The sequence below is a fragment of the Cervus elaphus genome, chromosome 20 (assembly GCF_910594005.1).
Source record: "Cervus elaphus chromosome 20, mCerEla1.1, whole genome shotgun sequence".
In the NCBI taxonomy this organism is placed as follows: Eukaryota; Metazoa; Chordata; class Mammalia; order Artiodactyla; family Cervidae; genus Cervus; species Cervus elaphus.
This window is the reverse complement of record NC_057834.1, coordinates 76,233,138-76,252,737: the sequence shown is the minus strand read 5'-3', so window position 1 is coordinate 76,252,737 and position 19,600 is coordinate 76,233,138. Positions and strand designations below refer to the sequence as shown.

At 37.8% G+C, this 19,600-nt stretch overlaps 1 protein-coding gene across 2 annotated transcripts in view; it reads left to right on the top strand.

The window, feature by feature from the left end:
• Nucleotides 1-19,600, top strand: part of LRRC8C (leucine rich repeat containing 8 VRAC subunit C) — an 87,088-nt gene that overhangs the window by 29,448 nt on the left and 38,040 nt on the right. The window contains exon 2 of one of the 2 annotated variants that reach the window (XM_043878877.1): nt 8,085-8,190. The exons of the other annotated variant lie outside the window; for it this stretch is intronic. The gene's annotated coding sequence lies outside the window, so the exon portion shown is untranslated. The remainder of the gene's footprint in view (nt 1-8,084; nt 8,191-19,600) is intronic. 2 annotated transcript variants of the gene reach the window in all.

The following is a 19,600-nucleotide window of genomic DNA, read 5'->3' as shown; positions in this document are numbered from 1 at the left end:
CAGACCTTTGTTGGCAAAGTAATGTCTCTGCCTTTTAATATGCTGTCTAGGTTTGTCATAGCTTTACTTCCAAGGAGCGAGTGTCTCTTAATTTCATGGCTGCAGTCACCATCTGCAGTGATTTTGAAGCACAAGAAAATAGTCTGTCACTGTTTCCATTGTTTCCCCATCCATTTGCCATGAAGTGACAGGACCAGATGCCATGATCTTAGTTTTTTTAATGTTGAGTTTTAAGCCACTTTTTCACTCTCCTCTTTCACTTTCATCAAGAGGATCTTTAGTTCTTCTTCGCTTTCTGCCATAAGGATGGTGTCATCTGCATATCTGAGGTTATTGATATTTCTCCCAGCAATCTTGATTCCAGCTTGTGCTTTATCCAGCCCAGCATTTCGCATGATGTACTCTGCATATAAGTTAAATAAACAGGGTGACAATATGCAGCCTTGACATACTCCTTTCCCAATTTGGAACCAGCCTGTTGTTCCATGTCCAGTTCTAACTGTTGCCTCTTGACCTGCATACAGATTTCTCAGGAGGGAGGTCAGGTGGTCTGGTATTCCCATCTCTTTCAGATTTTTCCACAGTTTGTTGTTATCCACACAATCAAAGGCTATGGCATAGTCAGTAAAGCAGAGCTAGATGTTTTGCTTTTTCTATGATCCAACAGATGTTAGCAATTTAATCTCTGGTTCCTCTGACTTTTCTAAATCTAGCTTGAACATCTGTAAGTTCTCAGTTCACGTACTATTGAAGCCTCACTTGGAGAATTCTGAGCATTACTTTGTGAGATGAGTACAATTGTGCTGTAGTTTGAACATTCTTTGGGATTGGAATGAAAATTGACTTTTTCTAGTCCTGTGACCACTGCTGAGTTTTCCAGATTTGCTGGCATTTTGAGTGCAGCACTTTCACAGCATCATCATTAGGATTTGAAATTGCTCAGCTGGAATTCCATCACCTCCACTAACTTTGTTTGTAGTGATGTTTCCTAAGGCCCACTTGACTTCACATTCCAGTATGTCTGGCTCTAGATGAGTGATCATACCATTGTGGTTATCTGGGTCATGAAGATCTTTTTTGTAAAGTTCTTCTGTGTTTTCTTGCCACCTCTTATCTTCTGCTTCTGTTAGGTACATACCATTTCTGTCCTTTATTGCACCCATCTTTGCATGAAATATTCCCTTGGTATCTCTAACTTTCTTGAAGAGGTCTCTAGTCTTCCCCATTCTATTGTTTTCCTCTGTTTCTTTGTATTGATCACTTAAGAAAGCTTTCTTATCTCTCCTTGCTATTCGCTGGAAGTCTGCATTCAGGTGGGTATATCTTTCTTTTTCTCCTTTGCCTTTAGCTTATTTTCTTTGCACAGCTATTTGTAAGGCCTCCTTAGACAACCATTTTGGCTTTTTGCATTTCTTTTTCTTGGGGATGGTCTTGATCACCACCTCCTGTACAATGTCATGAACCTCCATCCATAGTTCTTCAGACACTCTATCAGATCTAATCCCTTGAATCTATTTGTCACTAAGAGATTTGAGTTAAGTCATACATGAATGGCCTAGTGGTTTTCCCTACTGTCTTCAATGTAAGTCTGAATTTGGCAATAAGGAGTTCATAATCTGAGCCACAGTCAGCTCCTGGTCTTGTTTTTGCTGACTATATAGAGCTTCTCCATCTTCATCTGCAAAGAATATAATCAATCTGATTTCGCTATTGACTATCTGGTGATGTCCATGTGTAGAGTTGTCTCTTGTTTGTTGGAAGAGGGTGTTTGCTATGACCAGTGCGTTCTCTTGGCAAAATTCTATTAGCCTTTGCCCTGCTTCCATTTGTACTCCAAGGCCAAACTTGCCTGTAACTCCAGGTGTCTCTTGACTTCCTACTTTTGCATTCCAGTCCCCTATGATGAAAAGGACATCTTTTTTGGTGTTAGTTCTGGAAGGTCTTGTAGGTCATCATAGAACCATTCAACTTCAGCTTCTTCAGCATTAGTGGTTGGGGCATAGACTTGGATTATTGTGATATTGAATGCTTTGCCTTGGAAACGAACAGAGATCATTCTGTCATTTTGGGGACTGCACCCAAGTACTGCATTTCAAACTCTTTTGTTGACTGTGAGGGCTACTCCATTTCTTTTAAGGGATTCTTGCCCACAGTAGTAGATATAATGGTCATCTGAATTAAATTTGCCCATTCTGGTCCATTTTAGTTCACTGATTCCTAAAATGTCATTGTTCACTCTTGCCATTTCCTGTTTGACCACTTCTAATTTACCTTGATTCGTGGATCTAACATTCCAGGTTCCTATGCAGTATTGCTCTTTGCAGCATCAGACGTTACTTCCATCACCAGTCACATCCACAACTGGGCATTGTTTTTGCTTTGGCTCCGTCTCTTTATTCTTTCTGAAGTTATTTCTCTACTCTTCTCCAGTAGCATGTCTCATTATTTGTTGTTGTTTATCACTAAGTCTTGTCTGACTCTTTGCAACGCCATGGACACATAGCCCACCAGGGTCCTCTGTCCATGAAATCCTCTAGGCAAGAATACTGGAGTGGGTTGTCATACCCTCCTCCAGGGGATCTTCCCAACCCAGGAATCAAACCCAGATCTCCTGTATTGCAGGCAGATTATTCACCGTCTGAGCCACCAGGGAAGCCCTGTCTCATATATAGTATGTCTCTAACCAAATTCTTAATGCCCTCCCCCAAATCAGCTCTTTCTGTTGTTTCCTTCAGAAACTATCATCCCTGTTTATTCTGTTTCTCAAGTGAAAAATCTTGGTGTTATCTTCTTCTGTCTCACACCCCACATCTGATCCATCAGATATATCATGAGTTACTCATATTGGGGAAAACTAGAAAAGAAGGAAACTTGGGAGTTGGGATGAAAAAATTGAGGTTAAATATTAATAGAAAGCAGAGCAGTAATAGAAGTATCTGCAAGTGGTATTTTATGATATGAAGAAAATGAAGCTAAGGGATCATGTGCCCTGGAACTCAGGTTGACATAAAATCACATCATAAGTCAGATTCTCCTAAAAGAGCTACAATCTCAAAGTGGTCCACCTGTTTGGATATGTCTTAGCATTAAGAATTAGTTGGCAGAACCTAGGCTGTAACTCCATAGGTTGGGATAAGACTTTAAGTACCCATGGGAATTTTTTACATAAAGGGACCCTGAAGCATTTTCTGTCCCCTGCTTCTGGAAACATTGTGTGACCTGAATGGGGAAGCAAGAAATTCAGAATCATAATTTTAAAAAGACAATGAACACTTGAAACATTAAAAAAAAAAAAATCCTCTTTGTGGGCATAGCTGCAGTAAAGCAAAACTCTTTGCTGAAGCATCAAGAAAAGGAGGTTCTGGTGCTTTTCTAGGGGCAAGAGATGGTTAACAGTTAGTGTCTCGACCACATTAACTTGAATAAGAACAATGAAAAGGAAGTAAGTATTCACTGTCCTTCTGTTTTAATTTGGAATATGTTTCCCAGTATTCAGATTCTCAGTACAGAAGGTTTTTGCCGTTTTGATGCACTGAGTTCCTGAAAGTTACATGTAGAATCCCTAAATGAGACTGAACAGTGTGAAATTGGGCAAATTTCATTCTCCACCCAGGGCTTCCCCTATGGCTCAGTGGTAAAGAATCTGCCTGCCAATGCAGAGGACGTGGGTTTGATCCCTGGGTCAAGAAGATCCCCTGGGTAAGGGCATTGGCAACCCACTTCAGTATTCTTGCCTGGAGAATCCCTCATCCAGAGGAGCCTGGCGGGCTACAGTCCATGAAGTCGCCAAGAGTCAGACGACTGAAGCGAGTGAGCAGAGCAGCAGGCTCTCCACCCAAGGGTTTACCATTAAATGAAAAATGGGTGTAACCAAGAGTATCACGTCAAAGTCCTTCTGTGGTTCTGGTAAAATTTGGTTTTGCTAGCTATTTACAACAGAAGTGTCAGTGCCATACTAATTACTCCCTTGAGGGAAACTGACTCCTTTATAAATTTAAAAAATGATCTTTCCTCATACTGGGTGTCTCTCTCAGTGCCAGATTTTAGACAACTGGATGCTAGTCACAAATCTGACTGCCCTGGATTTAGTCCTCGGATAATAGCTAACTCCCCAAATGGGAGTTTTTGTCAATGGATGACAAGGCTGAATTTCCCATTAAGGAGGTTGTTAGAGACAAAAAATTTCTCTCATGAAGTGGAATGAGTCTGAACATTGGAATCTGACAAAGCGGAGTGGGAAGTTTTGCTTTGCCCTCACAGGCTTTGTAACCTTGGAGAAATCATTTCATCGCTCTTGCACATTTATTCTTCTGAAGAGCTAAGATAATACCTTACCTCATGGGTTTAATGTGGAAGCTCAACAGATAAAACTTGATCTATACCTGCTGTGTAGTAGGCACAATAATATTAAATGTTCGTTGTTACACCTTTCCTCTCCCCTTTAAAAAAATTGAGCTCTCAGTTTGTTTCTTTTGTTTTATAAAGATTTGTTTTAGTGTGACACCTCAAGTTAGAGCTGAAGGCCATAAATGCCAATTCTTATTCTTATAGTAATTCTTATTCTTCATAGTAAATTCCCTATCAAACTGGATTGTTAGCTTTATTGGTAATATTAGCAGTTGTCATATCTGAGTGCTAATTTCCTGCCTAGAATAACAATTAGTGTTTGCCAGAATTACCTTTTATACACTTCCCAGAAACTCTGTGAAGGAAGATACCATCCTTTTCCCCATTTTAAGGAAGCAGAAGGATTGAGTAACTTGTTCATGGTCACCCAGCTCCCCAGTGGTAGAACCAGGATTCAAATCCAGGCGCTTTGACCTCAGTGCTATGGCATGAATACTAGAGTAATTCTTTCATACTCAAGAATTACATTAATATGAATGTCTCTTCTTGCTTTAATCATCAGGGACATAACTCCTCCCTAAAAGTGGAGATTGGATATGGAAAATGTAACCTATTCTTTCTGTTTTTCTTTCTTTTGCCTTTTCCTATAATAAAACCAGAGCTCTAGACTGGGTGAGAGATTCTGTACCATTTGGGGAAAAATAAGTGGGTGAAAGTAATACATTAAGCTGAACTTTTAAAATCATTTAAGATAACATGTCACTGAGAAAAGTCTCATTTGATCCCTGCAGATCCTTTGCTTTCCCCCTATTTGATTCTGTGAGTTAAAAGAAAGGTACAGATTATTTATTAGGTCAGCTTAGTCTTTATTACTGTGCTTCCACTCCCTTGGATATTTTCTTTCTTTAATCTGTTTACATGTTTTTCGCCTGTTGCCATGGTAAAGCTCATTCCATGATGTGAGAGATCTCAGTGCCCAAGAAGGTTTTCCTAATGTTAAATCCTGCATTTTCACTTCCACATTTTATCTTGGTGTTACTAGGGCAACCCAAATAATTTCATTTTTTCTTTGAAGTTGATACCTTTTAAAGTTTTTATACCCTCATGCTGACTCATTCATGTTCTTACTTTTTTTTTTTTTCACTTCCTGCAGCTACTTTCTTTACACACACATTTTCTGCTTCTCTATAATCATAATAGCAGATGTACTGCGGTGTAGTGATTAAGTATTTGGGGGATTACAAATCCCACTGGGGATTAGAAAAAGCCTGTGAACTTTCTTACCAGAAAAAAACAGCAGTTTAAGAAAAAAAGATGAATATACAATGGGGAAAGGATTGCCTCTTTAATCAGTGGTGTTGGGAAAACTGGACAACCACATGCAAAAGAATGAAACTGGAAAACTATTGTGTACCATACACAAAAATCAATACAAAATGCGTTAAAGACCTGAATATAAGAAAGACCTGAAAGCATAAAACTCCTAGGAGAAAACACAGGGGATAAGATCATTGACATCAGTTTTAGCAGTGAGCTTTTGACACCCAAAGCAAAGGCAACCAAAGCAGAAATAAACAAGTGGGATTACATTAAACTATAAAAAGCTTCTGTAGAGCAAAGGAAGCCATCAAGAAATGAAGAGGCAACATATGGTATTGGAGAAATTGCTTGCAAATCATATATAAGTGATTAATATCCAAAAAATATAAAGAACTCATAAAACTCAATCCAATTTTTAAAAACAGAGGATCTGTAGAGATATTTTTCCAAAGACGACATACAAATTGCCAACGCATGAAAAATGTGCTCGACATCACTTATCAGCAGGGAAATGCAAATCAAAACCACAACGAAATCTCACTTCACTCCAGTTAGAATGCCTATTATCAAACTTCCCTCATGGCTGAGTGGTAAAGAATCTGCCTGCCAATGCAGGAGACATGGGTTCAATCCCTGATCTGGGAAGATCCCACATGCTGCAGAGCAACTAAACCTGTGTGCCACAGCTATTGAGCCAGTACTCTAGAGCCCAGAAGCCCCAACTACTGAGCTCACATGCCACAACTAGTGAAGCCTTCATGCCCTAGAGCCCATCTCCATAACAAGAGAAGCCACCACAGTGAGAAGCCTGTTCTCCGCAACTGGAGAGTACCTGCCATTCGCTTCAGTTGAAGAAAAGCCCATGCAGCAATGAAGACCCAGCACAGCCAAAAACAAATAAATAAAGTTATATTTTTAAAAAGAATGCCTATTATCAAAAGGATGAGAATATAGAAAAAGGGAAATCCTTGTGCATGTTGGTAGGAACGTAAATTGGTGTGCACTTGCATGCTAAGTTGCCTCAGTAGTGTCCAATTTTTTGTGACCCTATGGATTATAGCCTGCCAGGCTCCTCTGTCCTTGGGATTTCCCTGGCAAGACTACTATACAAAACAGTATGGAGGTTCCTCAAAAAATTAAAAATTGCCATATGATCCACCTCTGGGTCTTCACCTGAAGAAAATGGAAACAGTAGCTGGAAAAGATGTCTGTACCCCCTTGTTCATTGCAGCATTATTTGCAGCAAAACAGAAACAACGTTAAGTGTCCTTTGATGGATGAATGAATAAAGTACAGGTAGTAGCTATAAATATATACAATGAAATATAATCATAAAAAAAGAAATCCTGCCATTTTCAACAATATGAATGGACCTTGAGGGCATTGTGCTAAGTGAAAAAAGTGAGCCAGAGGAAAAGAAACACTGTGTGATCTCGCCTATATGTACAATCTTAAAAAAAAAAACAAAAACTGATCTATGAAATCACAGATAGAGAGAACAGACTGGTTGTTACCAGAGCAGAGGGTAAAGGGTGGTGGCTGAAATGGGTGGAGGTGATTTGAAAAGTACCCAATTATATGATAAATGAATTCTGGGGACATAATAGACAACATGGTAAATGTAGTTAACAAGACTGTATTGTATATTTGAAAATTGCTAAGAGAGTGGATCTTAAAAAGTTCTCATCACATGAAAAAAATTTGTAATTGTGTGGTGATGGATATTAACTAAACTTGCGCTGGTGATTATTTCACAATATATGATATCAATATACCAAATCATTATGTTGTACATCTAAAAGTAAGACAGTGTTATATGTCAATTATATCTCCATTACAAAAAGAAATAATGGATAGAGGTATTCAATAAATAGTCTCTTTTACCCAAATGTATTTGGTTCTTGGATTTTAAATAGCAAGTTGCAAGAATTTGTATGGCAAAAATCTATCCCAATCTATTCCAGTTCATATTGTCAAAATTAAGGTACCTGTTTTTTCCATTTTTATTTTTACTTCATCCCAGGACAACTTCATGCCTGTTTTTTATATCTTTGTCCTTCACTGACAAGTCTCTTGGCAAAACTACGTGCAGAAGTTAAATGGTTAGTTGGTATGCTTCTTTCCTAATGCAGATTGGGCTCACAGAAACCCTTTGGGTTTGAATCCATACAAAGAGCTAAGGAGCAAAAAGGAGGGATAACATTTTGAGTCTCCTTGAGAGCACATACTCAACTATCACTTCTTATTTCTCCCCAGTATTTGACACGGAGTGGTTGGGTAACAAATGTTGGAGGGAGAATGGGAGGGAGGAAAAAGGAGGGAATAGGAAGAAAGAAGTGGAAGGAAGAAGGTTCTACCCAAGGGAGGAAAGGAGAAAAAAATAAAACTGACTAAAGGAGACTCTCCTCTGACTAAAGGCTGAATTTCCTGTGTGACTCAGAAGTCAGCTCCACAGGCGGAGTTCTAGAGAGAGGCTGAGTGAGATGCTGCTCTGCGGGCTGGTGCACATTTGGATGGATGCAGGTGAGAAGAGCAGCCTCTGGTCCTCATAGCTGCCACTTATAAAAGACTCCTGGGGAGTCCTCGTGACTTTTTGCCCTTTTCAGTGTAGGAACATGTAACCTGGGGACTCCCTCTGTCTCAGAGAATCTGAACCAGCTCAGGCTACCCCTACCCTCATGTCTCCAGAGATAGAAAATATCAAGTTCAACCTTATTTGAATAAACAGAAATAAAACGTTTCTAATGAGTGATGGAGGGCAAAATAAATGTCTCAAGGGGGAACGAAAGACATCACATTGTAGACCTTTCATTCTGCCCAGAAGTTCTCCTGGCCCTGCCCTTCCAACTTTACCAAAGTAACTATTCCTACCTCTACTTCCTATTTTCATGCAGGCATCAATTCCTAAACCCCCAGTATCTCAGGTACCTTCATATACTCACTATCAGGGGCTCTGAAGCTTCCACTTCATTGTACCTGTCACAGTTGTGATTAAATGATGGTGTGTCATGTTTTCTTTTTTTTAACTGAATATCTTTCCACCATCATATATGGTCCATCAGACAAAGTTTATGTCTGTCTTAATCACTGGTATAGCCACTATTAGTGAGCTCAATACCCTGCAGATAAAAGCTACTCTGGTACCTGTAGAAAGAGTGAATAGATGCCAGGCACTGTGTGTGGTAGGTGCAAGGGATATAATAAAGCTTTTCAAAGGCACTGCATCTATCTTTGAAAAACTCTGTGCCTCTGGAGTAGCTATCTCTAATGATAATATATCCCTCTCTCAGCCTCCAGAAAGGAAAGATGAATCAAAATCCTGTGGCTTTGACACCTCACTCCCCTAAATCCCACTTCTTTCCCACAAAAATACATCTTTCGTACCTAAAAACACTGAGTAGAAACAAACCAATTTATCTTCTCACCAATTCTCTTCCTTTGTTGAATAGACATTTATTTTGTTTTTCTGAAAACAATTTTGATTTATGTCTGTATAACCATTTTTTAAGGCCCTAGAACATTGGTCTGTTAAGTTTTTAACATGGGTCATCTGAAAATAGGATTAAACATTACAGGACAAGTAAAAACAAACAAATCCCCACAGTTGTTCCATAAATTAATCTTTTCCATTGGCCCTAAGCTACCCAAAAGATCGTTCACTCAATCCTAAATCCCATTTTACTTCAGAACTTCCAGAACTTTCTCAGCTTTGAAATGCTTGATTTTTTTTTTTTTTTGGTTTACCTTTTTTAAAAAGTTTATTATTGGTTTATGATTGCTTTACAGTATTGTGTTTCTGCTGTACAACAAAGTGGAAATGTTTGACTTTTAAAACTAACTTTTTACTTGTTTCTTCCTCACTGTTGCCTTCTAAATCTATTTTTAAATAAATGATTGTCTTTTCTACATAGCTTTTCAGTATTTGTGATTAACAATGAAAACTTCCCAATTTAACAACTCTTGAATCAATTTTGTTCCTTTCAGGCATCTTCAATCTACCTTTTCATCCCACTGATGAGGTTGTTTGAACAAAACCACTTTAAATAACTAGATGCTTTAGATAACTGATTGTCAACATACAAGTTGATGTAGTACTGGGCTTTAGTATCTTGTTTTCTAAATCTCTGAACCATTTAAAAATACGTTTGACAGGACTCAGTATCTTTGAGATAGTTTTCTCGGGAAGACCTCATCTGGCCCCAAGCCATCTTTCTTAGTAATAATAGCAACTGTTAGTAAACGATTTTAAAATACTATACAGTTTGTCTATAAAGATGGGCACTGTTTTGGGTCTCATTCCTAGTTAGCTGATGGGCTCTAAATTTTTCCCTCTCTTTTCCTTTTGGTGACAAAGTATTCAAAGGAATAAATCTGAGATTTCACACTGGGAACTGTTTTTGGAACTTGGTTTTTAATGAATTATTCCATTTGTTTGATGAACATATATTGAGCACCTGTTATGTGCCAAGACTGTTAGGTGTTGGCAAAACAATGGAGACCAACATTCATTTGGAAACTAAATAAACGAATGGGAAATGGAGCCTGTGACGGGGACCACAAGTGAGATCCGCAGTGCTGTAAGCCCTGCAAGGCTGGATGTGACCTAGCCAGGGAGACCAAGGGTGGCTTCCCTGAGTGAGCAGCACTAGAGGCCCACTCTGCAGGAGGCACAGGAGTCTGAGAAGAGAGGAGAAATTAACAAAAATCCCGTTATAGAGTTAGCACCACAAGGACCTGCTACAGCTGCTGGTATCTCCACTGTGGTGACTTCTCAAGAGCCCCACACAACACTCAACCTTTGCAATCAACTAATGTATAGCACCTAGTTGGAGGTGGGGGATTAGAGGTTTTTTGTTATGTTTTCTGTTTTGTTTTCGGTAAAGAATATATCATCTTCAGAAACAGATGTATTTTAATGAGTTGGTTTGTATTTTCTGTATTTTTTTCTTTCATTTAGATTTTTGGCACAGTCTCAGTCTGACTGAGAGAGTCTACAAGTAGACTTTGACCGTATTCTCCTAGAAACTTCATATTCGGAAACTTATGCCCTTTGTCAGCTTCCAGAAGTGAGACTCGAGGAGAGTTGAATATCATCATGTTAGATTTTATTTAGCTTTGCTGTGAGAAAGGAGTTGGAAGGGGGAACTCATAATGTCTAACTTGGAAAAGATGAGCCATTAAATCAATATGTTAACTTTAGAGCCAAACCCAACAAATATTTTTCTTTTAAGCACAAAACTTTGCATTAAATATTATTGGCTGTATGGGTAAAAACAAATATTCCAATTTCCAGGTAGTTTTAATAGTCTGACAGTAAGGTTCTGGTCATTTTCTCCTGTAGTTCCCTCCTCCCCACCACCTCCCCAGAGGCTGGAGAATCTGAACTTCTTTCTTCCATCATGGATTTTACTGAGCACAGCCAACAGAAAAGACAAACCAAGAGCTGACTTCTTGAGAACAACTTTCTTGAAAAGCGACTTACTCAGCATTTAATATTTTTCTGCTATTAACAACCCTACCATGTTCCCTGATCTTAAAAGGGAAACTGTGAATGGTAGATTCTTATAAAGATGAGTTTAATAAAAAAAGATGATAAAAATGATGATACTATAAATCCTCTAGTCTTTCAGTCTCTCACTGTAACCACCAATCTCTTTGTTTACTGAGGAGTGTTGCTTTGGCTGCTACTGTATTTAATATGGCTGGAAATTTAAAATTTTACCCTATTAAACAACAAAAAAAGAGCTTAGTGGCAAAGTTTTGGTAACAAATTACTTTAACTTCCCTGTCACTCTTGATTGGCACTCTGTTTTTATAAGTTCCAGACCATCTATGTGTGTGAAAAGTGTTTGTAAAACACACCAAACTTTCTACTGAAACAGAAAAGGCAACTCCCCCAGTCCCCCCGACCCCAGCCCCCTGCCACCGACCCCTGTAGAATCATTAGGAATTTAACTCAACAAACTATTGAGCCTTTTAGGCCCCAGAGCAAACAATATGAAATAAAAGGTGACCCCTGCCTTTTCAATCTACTCTATTTTGTGGGGAAAAAAAGCAAAAAACTTGAGTTTGAATGTTCTGGAGAGCAGGAATGTTTCTGTCTTCCCCACCTCTCTCTCCTCCGCATCCTTTCCTCAGAAAGTCGCCCTCCAGGTAGAAGGCTCCTGGCACTTGTTTTGTTTGAATTTTCTGGCCTGCGCGATATATTCATGGTGTGTCAGCTACTTAGAACTGTTGTGCTTTCTTTATTCAAGGGGGAAAAGTGTGGACTGGAGATAAAGCTCAGTCTCTTTTTGTGCTTTGAAGGAAGAGAGACGTAATCTTCAAAACACTCACTACAGATATGCTCAGTTGAAATCTAGACTTGGTTTTTGGATGTGGAGACTGATAATAACTGAAATCTTGTCTACATTACATTTGAATGATATCAGCTATTTAAGGAAAAACACAGTCTTTCCAGGGGTTTAGAATCCTCTGGGACGGGGGTGGGGGTTAAGTATACCCTAACATCCTGGAAGACTATTCCTGGTTTAAGGAAGGCGGAAACAGTGTGGAATGAAGAGGTGACTGTGAAGAGCAGTGAGGTGCAGAGAGTTGGAGCCTTAATTCTCAGAGAGACTTTAGGTGTATTTAGAACAACAGAGATGAGGGAGATAATGAATAACATTTGATGATAATCTTTTATGGTCAGGTTTTAAGAAACTATTAGATCACTCTTTAGCCTCATTTTTGAAAAACTTTCTGAGTTTACTTCAAATGTATAGAATAAGCATTAAATAATTACTAGTGTCATTTAGATGTAGCTGAAGTTCTTTGACAAAAATTCCGAAGAAGTAGAAATCTCACCAAGATTTATAAATTTATAAATACTCACCAAGTATTCTAAACCATTATATTGTAAATAACGCTTTTATGTTTGGATCTGTTTCTGTCACTTGTTTCTTAATAGAGTAATGTTCTGATAAGGGAATCACAAAATGTGGCCATTGGATACTGACTGGTGCTTAAGAAGTCATCATTGATTGATATATCCTCTTTGTAAATAGTGACAGACATCATACATTAAATTTTCAATGACCCTTAACTTTGAAATTATAAATTATTCCTGACTCTCATTCTCTTCTCAGTTTCTTCATTAGTGGATGTTCTTTGAATAATCATTATTCAATGATTGTGAAACTATGTGGTAATAGTCACACTCTTATTGTAGTATCAAGCTATAACAGAGGATAACAGTAGAAAAATTTGTCTTTACTACAAAATGCTCAATTGGGTGTGTGTATCTGTTTATGACTATGTTTATATGTTTAGGCCTCTTTGAATTTAACAAAAATGTGTTGAGGGTCTGTTCTAAGACATTGTGCTGTTTTCTAGAAGATACAAAGATCAACAAGATATAAATCCTTTCCTCCGTGAAATAAAAACAGCAACCTCTTTAAATGCACCATTGGCACTGGAAACCGTAATCAAAGAAGATCAACTACAATTCACACTCTCACGGGAATTTGTTTAATGCACATTCTCATAGAAGCGTACACAGGGATGAGGCAGGCACTTTGTCTGTTTTACTCCCCCAGCACCTAGCACAGTGCTTGACATATCTTAAACTTTATATTTTTAGTGTACATTTTAATATATATTTCTTATAATGCTATAATTATTTATAGCAAGTGCATAAGTAAATGAATTATGCTTGTGAGAGAAAAATAAGCTACTGATAAAAGTACATAACAAATTTTTAGTAAATTAAAAGCTTATGACTATGCTAAAGATAACTGGATACTGGTGTGTAAAGCAATAGCCTTGTGATATATGGTCTGAAGCAGTGATTAAAGGGTTTTTCTTAAAATGTGGGGAGGATATAATGAGAAAAAGGTTATAATGATATCTTAATTGACAAAGAACTAAAATTGCCAACTAAAATAATGTTTAAAATATTTTTGTTTATTTGGCTGCACTGGGTCTTTGTTGCAGTATGGGGGATCTTTTATTAATAGTTGCGATCTCTTAGCTACTGTGTGAGAACTGTTAGTTGTAGCATGTGGGATCTGCCCACGGATGGAACCCAGGTCCCTGCACTGGGAGCATGGAGTCTTAGCCACTGGACCATCAGGGAAGTCCCCAAGGAGTAATTTTTTGTTCCCTATCACTCTTAGAAAAACAGGTTAAGCTCATTCTGAATGCTTCCCAAGTAATGTGATTGGGCCATTAATTTAACACATAACATCATGAAATATTCACGGAGATGATAGTACCAAAGTCTCCACTGGGTTGTCAGATCAACTTGCATTCTGAGTCTTAAGTTCTCGTTTATGGGACTGGAAGAGCAGTAGAGCTTAAGAATCTTTAAATATATTAATAATAGTTTATTTTTCATTTTATGTTTTCAAAGAGAGACATGAGACAAGAAATTCTATTTAAGCCATTTGTTTCTTAGTATATATTTTAGATTCTTTGCGTTCAGATCAGCATGATGTATTATTGACTAAGAGCTGTAGAGTAAGAGGTAAGGTTTGATTAGAAGTCAAGACACCATGAGCTGTGTTCCTTGGGCAAGTCACCAAATCTCTTGGCTCAAGTTTTTACTCATAAAATGAGAGTTATGGAGTGGATGACTTCTGAAAGTGCCTTTCAGATTCTGAACAGTTATAACCCACCTCTGAGTTTCTTTAAATTAAATAGATTTTTGTAGAACCATATAATCATGGTCTTCTTTAGTGGATTTTTCTAAAAAATTTTTGTCATGTATACTGCAATTGCAGAGTAAAATACAATCCAGAGTCATGCTCTCCTAAGAGAGAAATAAATCACTTTTATATAATTAGGAAATTTGGCTTTTTGTCCTGTTTTTTATTTCCATCTTTGCATTGCTAAAGGAAAAGTAATTTGTTTTATAATTGATGCTTTGAGCATATTCTGATGACTTTATTTTGATTAGTACTGCTGAAAAGAACCCATAAATAAATCATGGTATTCCTATGCTTTTTCTCTTTTGCACTCCTCTGCACTGGCCTTGGCTGTGCCAACGTCAAGGCCCTGCACTGTGGGATCTTCCTCCCATGACAATACTTAGACACACGCTTTGCTTTTATAATCATTTTTTCCAAACCAAAAGGCAATCGCCCCTCCTATCTTTACCAGAATTACTAGTTATTCAGTAATTTATTCAGCAAATATTGAGTGCCTACCATATGTCAAGCAATATTTTCTAGGTGCTGGGACACATCAATATACAAAATAGAGTTGAAAAGAAAATTCCTGTCATCATGAAACTTACATTCTTTTAGGGGAGACAGACAATACCTTAAGGAATGTATAATTTTTGACAGATGGGGTGTGGGATGTAAGAGATGAAGAAGACTCAAGGATGACTCCAGAAATTTTGGTCTAAGCAACTGGATAGACGTAGTTGCCATCAAGGGAGGAACATTGCAAGAGGAACAGGGCTTTGCCGAGGATAGGAGAGGTAGGCATGAGGAGATGGAACTAGAGTTGGTTCCAGACATCCTGAGTTTAATGTGTCTACGGGGTGTCCAGATGGAGATATCGAGTTGGCAGCTGGGTCCACCATTTAAAGCATGATGACTTGATGTGCTCACAAGGGAGTAAATGAGGTAGAGAAGAGAATTGGAACAAAGACTAAACACTGGGCGCATCAAGGCGAGAAGTCAGGGAGGTGAGGAAACAGTCACGGAGTTAAAGAGGGAACAGCATGGAAAACAGGAGGAAAACCTAAAGGCTGTAGCATCCTGAAAGCCAAGTAGAGAATGTCATTTTATACCAGATGCCTCAGATGGAGCAGGTCAGGTGAGGGCTGAGAACTGACCCTTAGATACAGCTAGCCACACAGATGAATTATATATGTGGGTTTCTTTCCTGTAGAAGTCACATTTGTTGTGCTCAGGAATTATTGACTTTTTAACACTCATTTTTGTAAGGGGCCACTCACTGTGTTATTGATGTGATTACTAGGATCACATTGGCTGTTGTTTTCTTGGGCGGTACTATACTGTCTAATGTCTAATGCTGTTTTCCAACAGCCAGAAAAATATGAGACAGAGCACTAGTAGTATATACCCACCTAATAGCCGTTGGAAAACAGTGTTAGCAATCAGATTTGAATCAGAGTAGAATATATTTAATATTCTTAAAGTCATGGGTAATAAATAGAGTAGAATTTTTTCTGTATAATTAATTCTAGAGAAGAAGATATTAAAATTCTCCTGAGATGGAGAAGACATTGTTTCAGGGAGAACCAAATAAATGAAAGAAATAAACTCTGGGTTTGCAACTAACTTACCAGTATTCTTTACAAAAAGGATTATAGATCTGTATATTTTTGAGAGGTAACATTTTATAAACAATGAAGCCTTTAAAATTAGTTTTAGTAATAAGTTTTTTTTAATTGATTTATGTTAATTGGAGGCTAATTACTTTACAATATTGTAGTGGTTTTTGCCATACATTGACATGAGTCAGCCATGGGTGTACATGTGTTCCCCATCCTGACCCTCCCTCCCCCCTCCCTCCCCATCCCATCCCTCAGGGTCATCCCAGTGCACCAGCCCTGAGCACCCTGTCTCATGCATCCAACCTGGACTGGCTAGTTTTAGTAATAAGTATTTTTAATAAAAGTAATGCAAGTGGATTTCTGCAAAAGGATACAGAGGCAAATATGTAACAATGTAAAAGTTCATGTATTTTTGATTAGGATACAAGAATCTTTTGATTTAATTTAAAATGCCATGTTTCTAAAGGCATTATCAGATAAGCAAAAATCTTACACAGTAAGTTAGAAATTAGAGTTGGAAGAAATATTAATATAATCACTTATATTTCTAAAATAGGAAAAAATATATATAAATAGAATTATCCTGATTGATCTTTAGGGGAAAAAACTATGTAAACTTAGCAGTTTATTCAGAAGTGGCTTCTTCAACTTGAAATGATAACTCTCAAAATGTCACATATCATTTGGAAAGTACAATGATAATGAAAGAGAAATTGTGTTGTCACTGTAATGCACAAGGAGGAGAGGAAGGGGTAGGGAGGGAGGGGAACGTATATATAATTATGTCTGATTTGTGCTATTGTATGGCAGAAACCAACACAACAATTTTTAAAGTTTTTAAAATATTGAAATAAAAAGGGGAAAGCACTAAAATTGGTGAAAGAACACAAAACTTTTTTTTAGTTAAGCAAGTGCAAGATTCCTTTACCCTCTCTTTAGTTTCAGAGGTTTTAAGTCATTTCCTATATTTCCTGTCTTCCCCCTGCTTTTTTTTTTTTTTTTTTGGCATCAAAAATAATTCCAAGGATTAAATCTGTGCTGGATATTGGCTTTGAGCCTTGTGATATGTTAAAACAATAAAGTCTATATGTGTGTATTATACATGCATCCACATATGTTTATATGTAGTATGTGTGTACATACATATAAGAGCATGTACATACCACATGCACATACACACACTTACCCTAAAGAGGTTAAGTACATTAAGAGTAGAGTTATAACACTAAAAGTCTGTTTCACCTTGACTGTTTCCTCTGATAAACCCTCTTAACTAGGCTGTACCAGTATGAGGAAGCAGTAGACAGTACTTAAGTTTCCTAGATTGCTTAGTTTGTCTTTATTTTCCACATTAAGAGAAAGATGCCAATGAACCGGACAGCCTCGCTGTTATGAGTGCCCTAGGCCTTTGCTTTTTCAAGGCGAGCCACAGGAGCAGTGAACCTCTACCTCAGTGGTTCTCAGAGTGCGGTTCGTGGAACACCAGTCACCTACACATTTTTAGGGAGTCCACAAGATCAAAGATCAAACCAGTCAATCTTAAAGGAAATCAGTCCTGAATATTCATTGGAAGGACTGATGCTGAAGCTGAAACGCCAATACTTTGGCCACCTGATGCAAAGAACTGACTCATTTGAAAAGACCCTGATGCTGGGAAAGATTGAAGGCAGGAGCAGAAGTGGGCAACAGAGGATGAGGTGGTTGGATGGCATCACTGACTTGATGGACATGAATTTGAACAAGCTCCGGGAGTTGGTGATGGACAGGGAAGCCTGGCGTGCTGCAGTCAATGGGGTCACAAAGAGTCGGACACAACTGAGCGACTGAATTGAACTGAACTGACAAGATCAAAACTAGTTTTTAATGCCAAGATATTTCTTGCATTTTTCATTGATGGTACAAAATCATTGGTGGGTAAGTCATCTTAATGGGAATCAAGGTAGAGGCACCAAATTCTGCTGTATTCCTCACTGGCACACATTTACAACTTAAAAGAAAAAAATGCCAGTTTTACTTAATGTCCTGGTTGAATCCATAAAAATTATTACATTAATAGCTCTTGACCCTTGACTAGAAATTGTAATAATACATGATGTGATGAAAGGGAAGAATACATAAAGCACGTCTGCTGAATTCCAAGTACAGTAGGTAGGTATCTCAAGGGAAATCTTTATTTGAGTTGAAAGTTGAATTAGCCACTTTATCATAATGTACCATTTTTAATTGAATAAAACAACTGATATTCAGACTTGAGTACGTGGAAGATAATTTCTCAAAATGAATGAAGAGAACTTGACATTTCAAGGAGAACAACATAATATTTGCTGCCACAAATAAAATTCAAACTTTCAAGTGATGATTAGAATTTTGGAAAATTTGTACACCACCATGAGCTTGACAGGCTCCAGTTACTTAAAAAATTTTCTCATGAAAACATTAGTGATTTCAATGAATGTGATTTCTAAGTATAATTTGTCAGCATTTGGAAAATCTGCATGACTAAGTGATTCAGTATTTTCCATATGTTCCAAATGACCAATGTCGTTGCCAAATCATATACGGACAAAAGATCCATTCAAAGTACAAGACAGATGAATGAGTTTTAACAGCAAGGAGTTTGAAAAGTTCATTAATACAGTTTTCAGGCTCCATACTGCAACTTACCAAGTTAATTTGATATATTAACAAATTATAATTATCCACAATTATATGAAAAGTCTGTTAAGATAGTCTTCCCTTCTCTAACTGCATATATATTTGATTCATAAATTTCAATCAAATCAACATATCAGAGCAGACTGAATGAAGAAGCAAATATGAGAATCCAGTTATTTTCTATTAAGTCCACTGGTAAAGAGATTTGCAAAAATGTGAAACAATGCCATTATTCTCATTAATGGTTTTTGTTCTGGAGTATATAGTTATCTTTATAATAACATAATTTATGTTAACCTGGAATGGGTTTATTATTTTTAAATAAGTTAATATATATTTTTTAAAATTTCATTTTAATTTCTAATGTAGTAAGTATTGATAGGTATCACCCACCTAAAGCGTGCTCTTTGAGGTCCTCCTCCTACATTTTAGGACATGAAGGGATTCCCAAGATCAAAAATCTTGAGAACCACAGCTCTACATTGGTGTATTTTATTCCTGAAATTGTTCCTTGCTTCAGAGAGCAAGCCCAGTTCCTTCCAAGGTATACAGGAAACTTATCATGAAGGAGCCAATAACCAAATCTATCAAAAGATGTGAACTATAGCACAAGGACCGTACTTGTTGGTGCTGTCACTGCAGCTGGCTCGGGTCACTCCTAATCTGATTAGGTGAGCCCTGCTCTGTGAACAAGCATCTGAATTGACTCATCCATTTAACAGACAGTTGCTCAGGGCCTCTTGTTTTCCGGGCACTGTGGTAAGTGATGGGGGTGCAAAATAGAACAAAACAGTAGCTTCTAGGCAGAAAGTGGAAGTTAAGATGCGTTTTAGTGCCTGTCTGTGACTGCCACTGGACAGCTGTGACTAGAAAACGTTTGGGGCCATGAGATTATAATGATCCATTGAGAAGAAAAAGGTCCTAAAGTGTCAGGAAAATCAAACTTTGGACTAGTCTGAAATGTTAGTAACACTAGGAGTAGGTGAC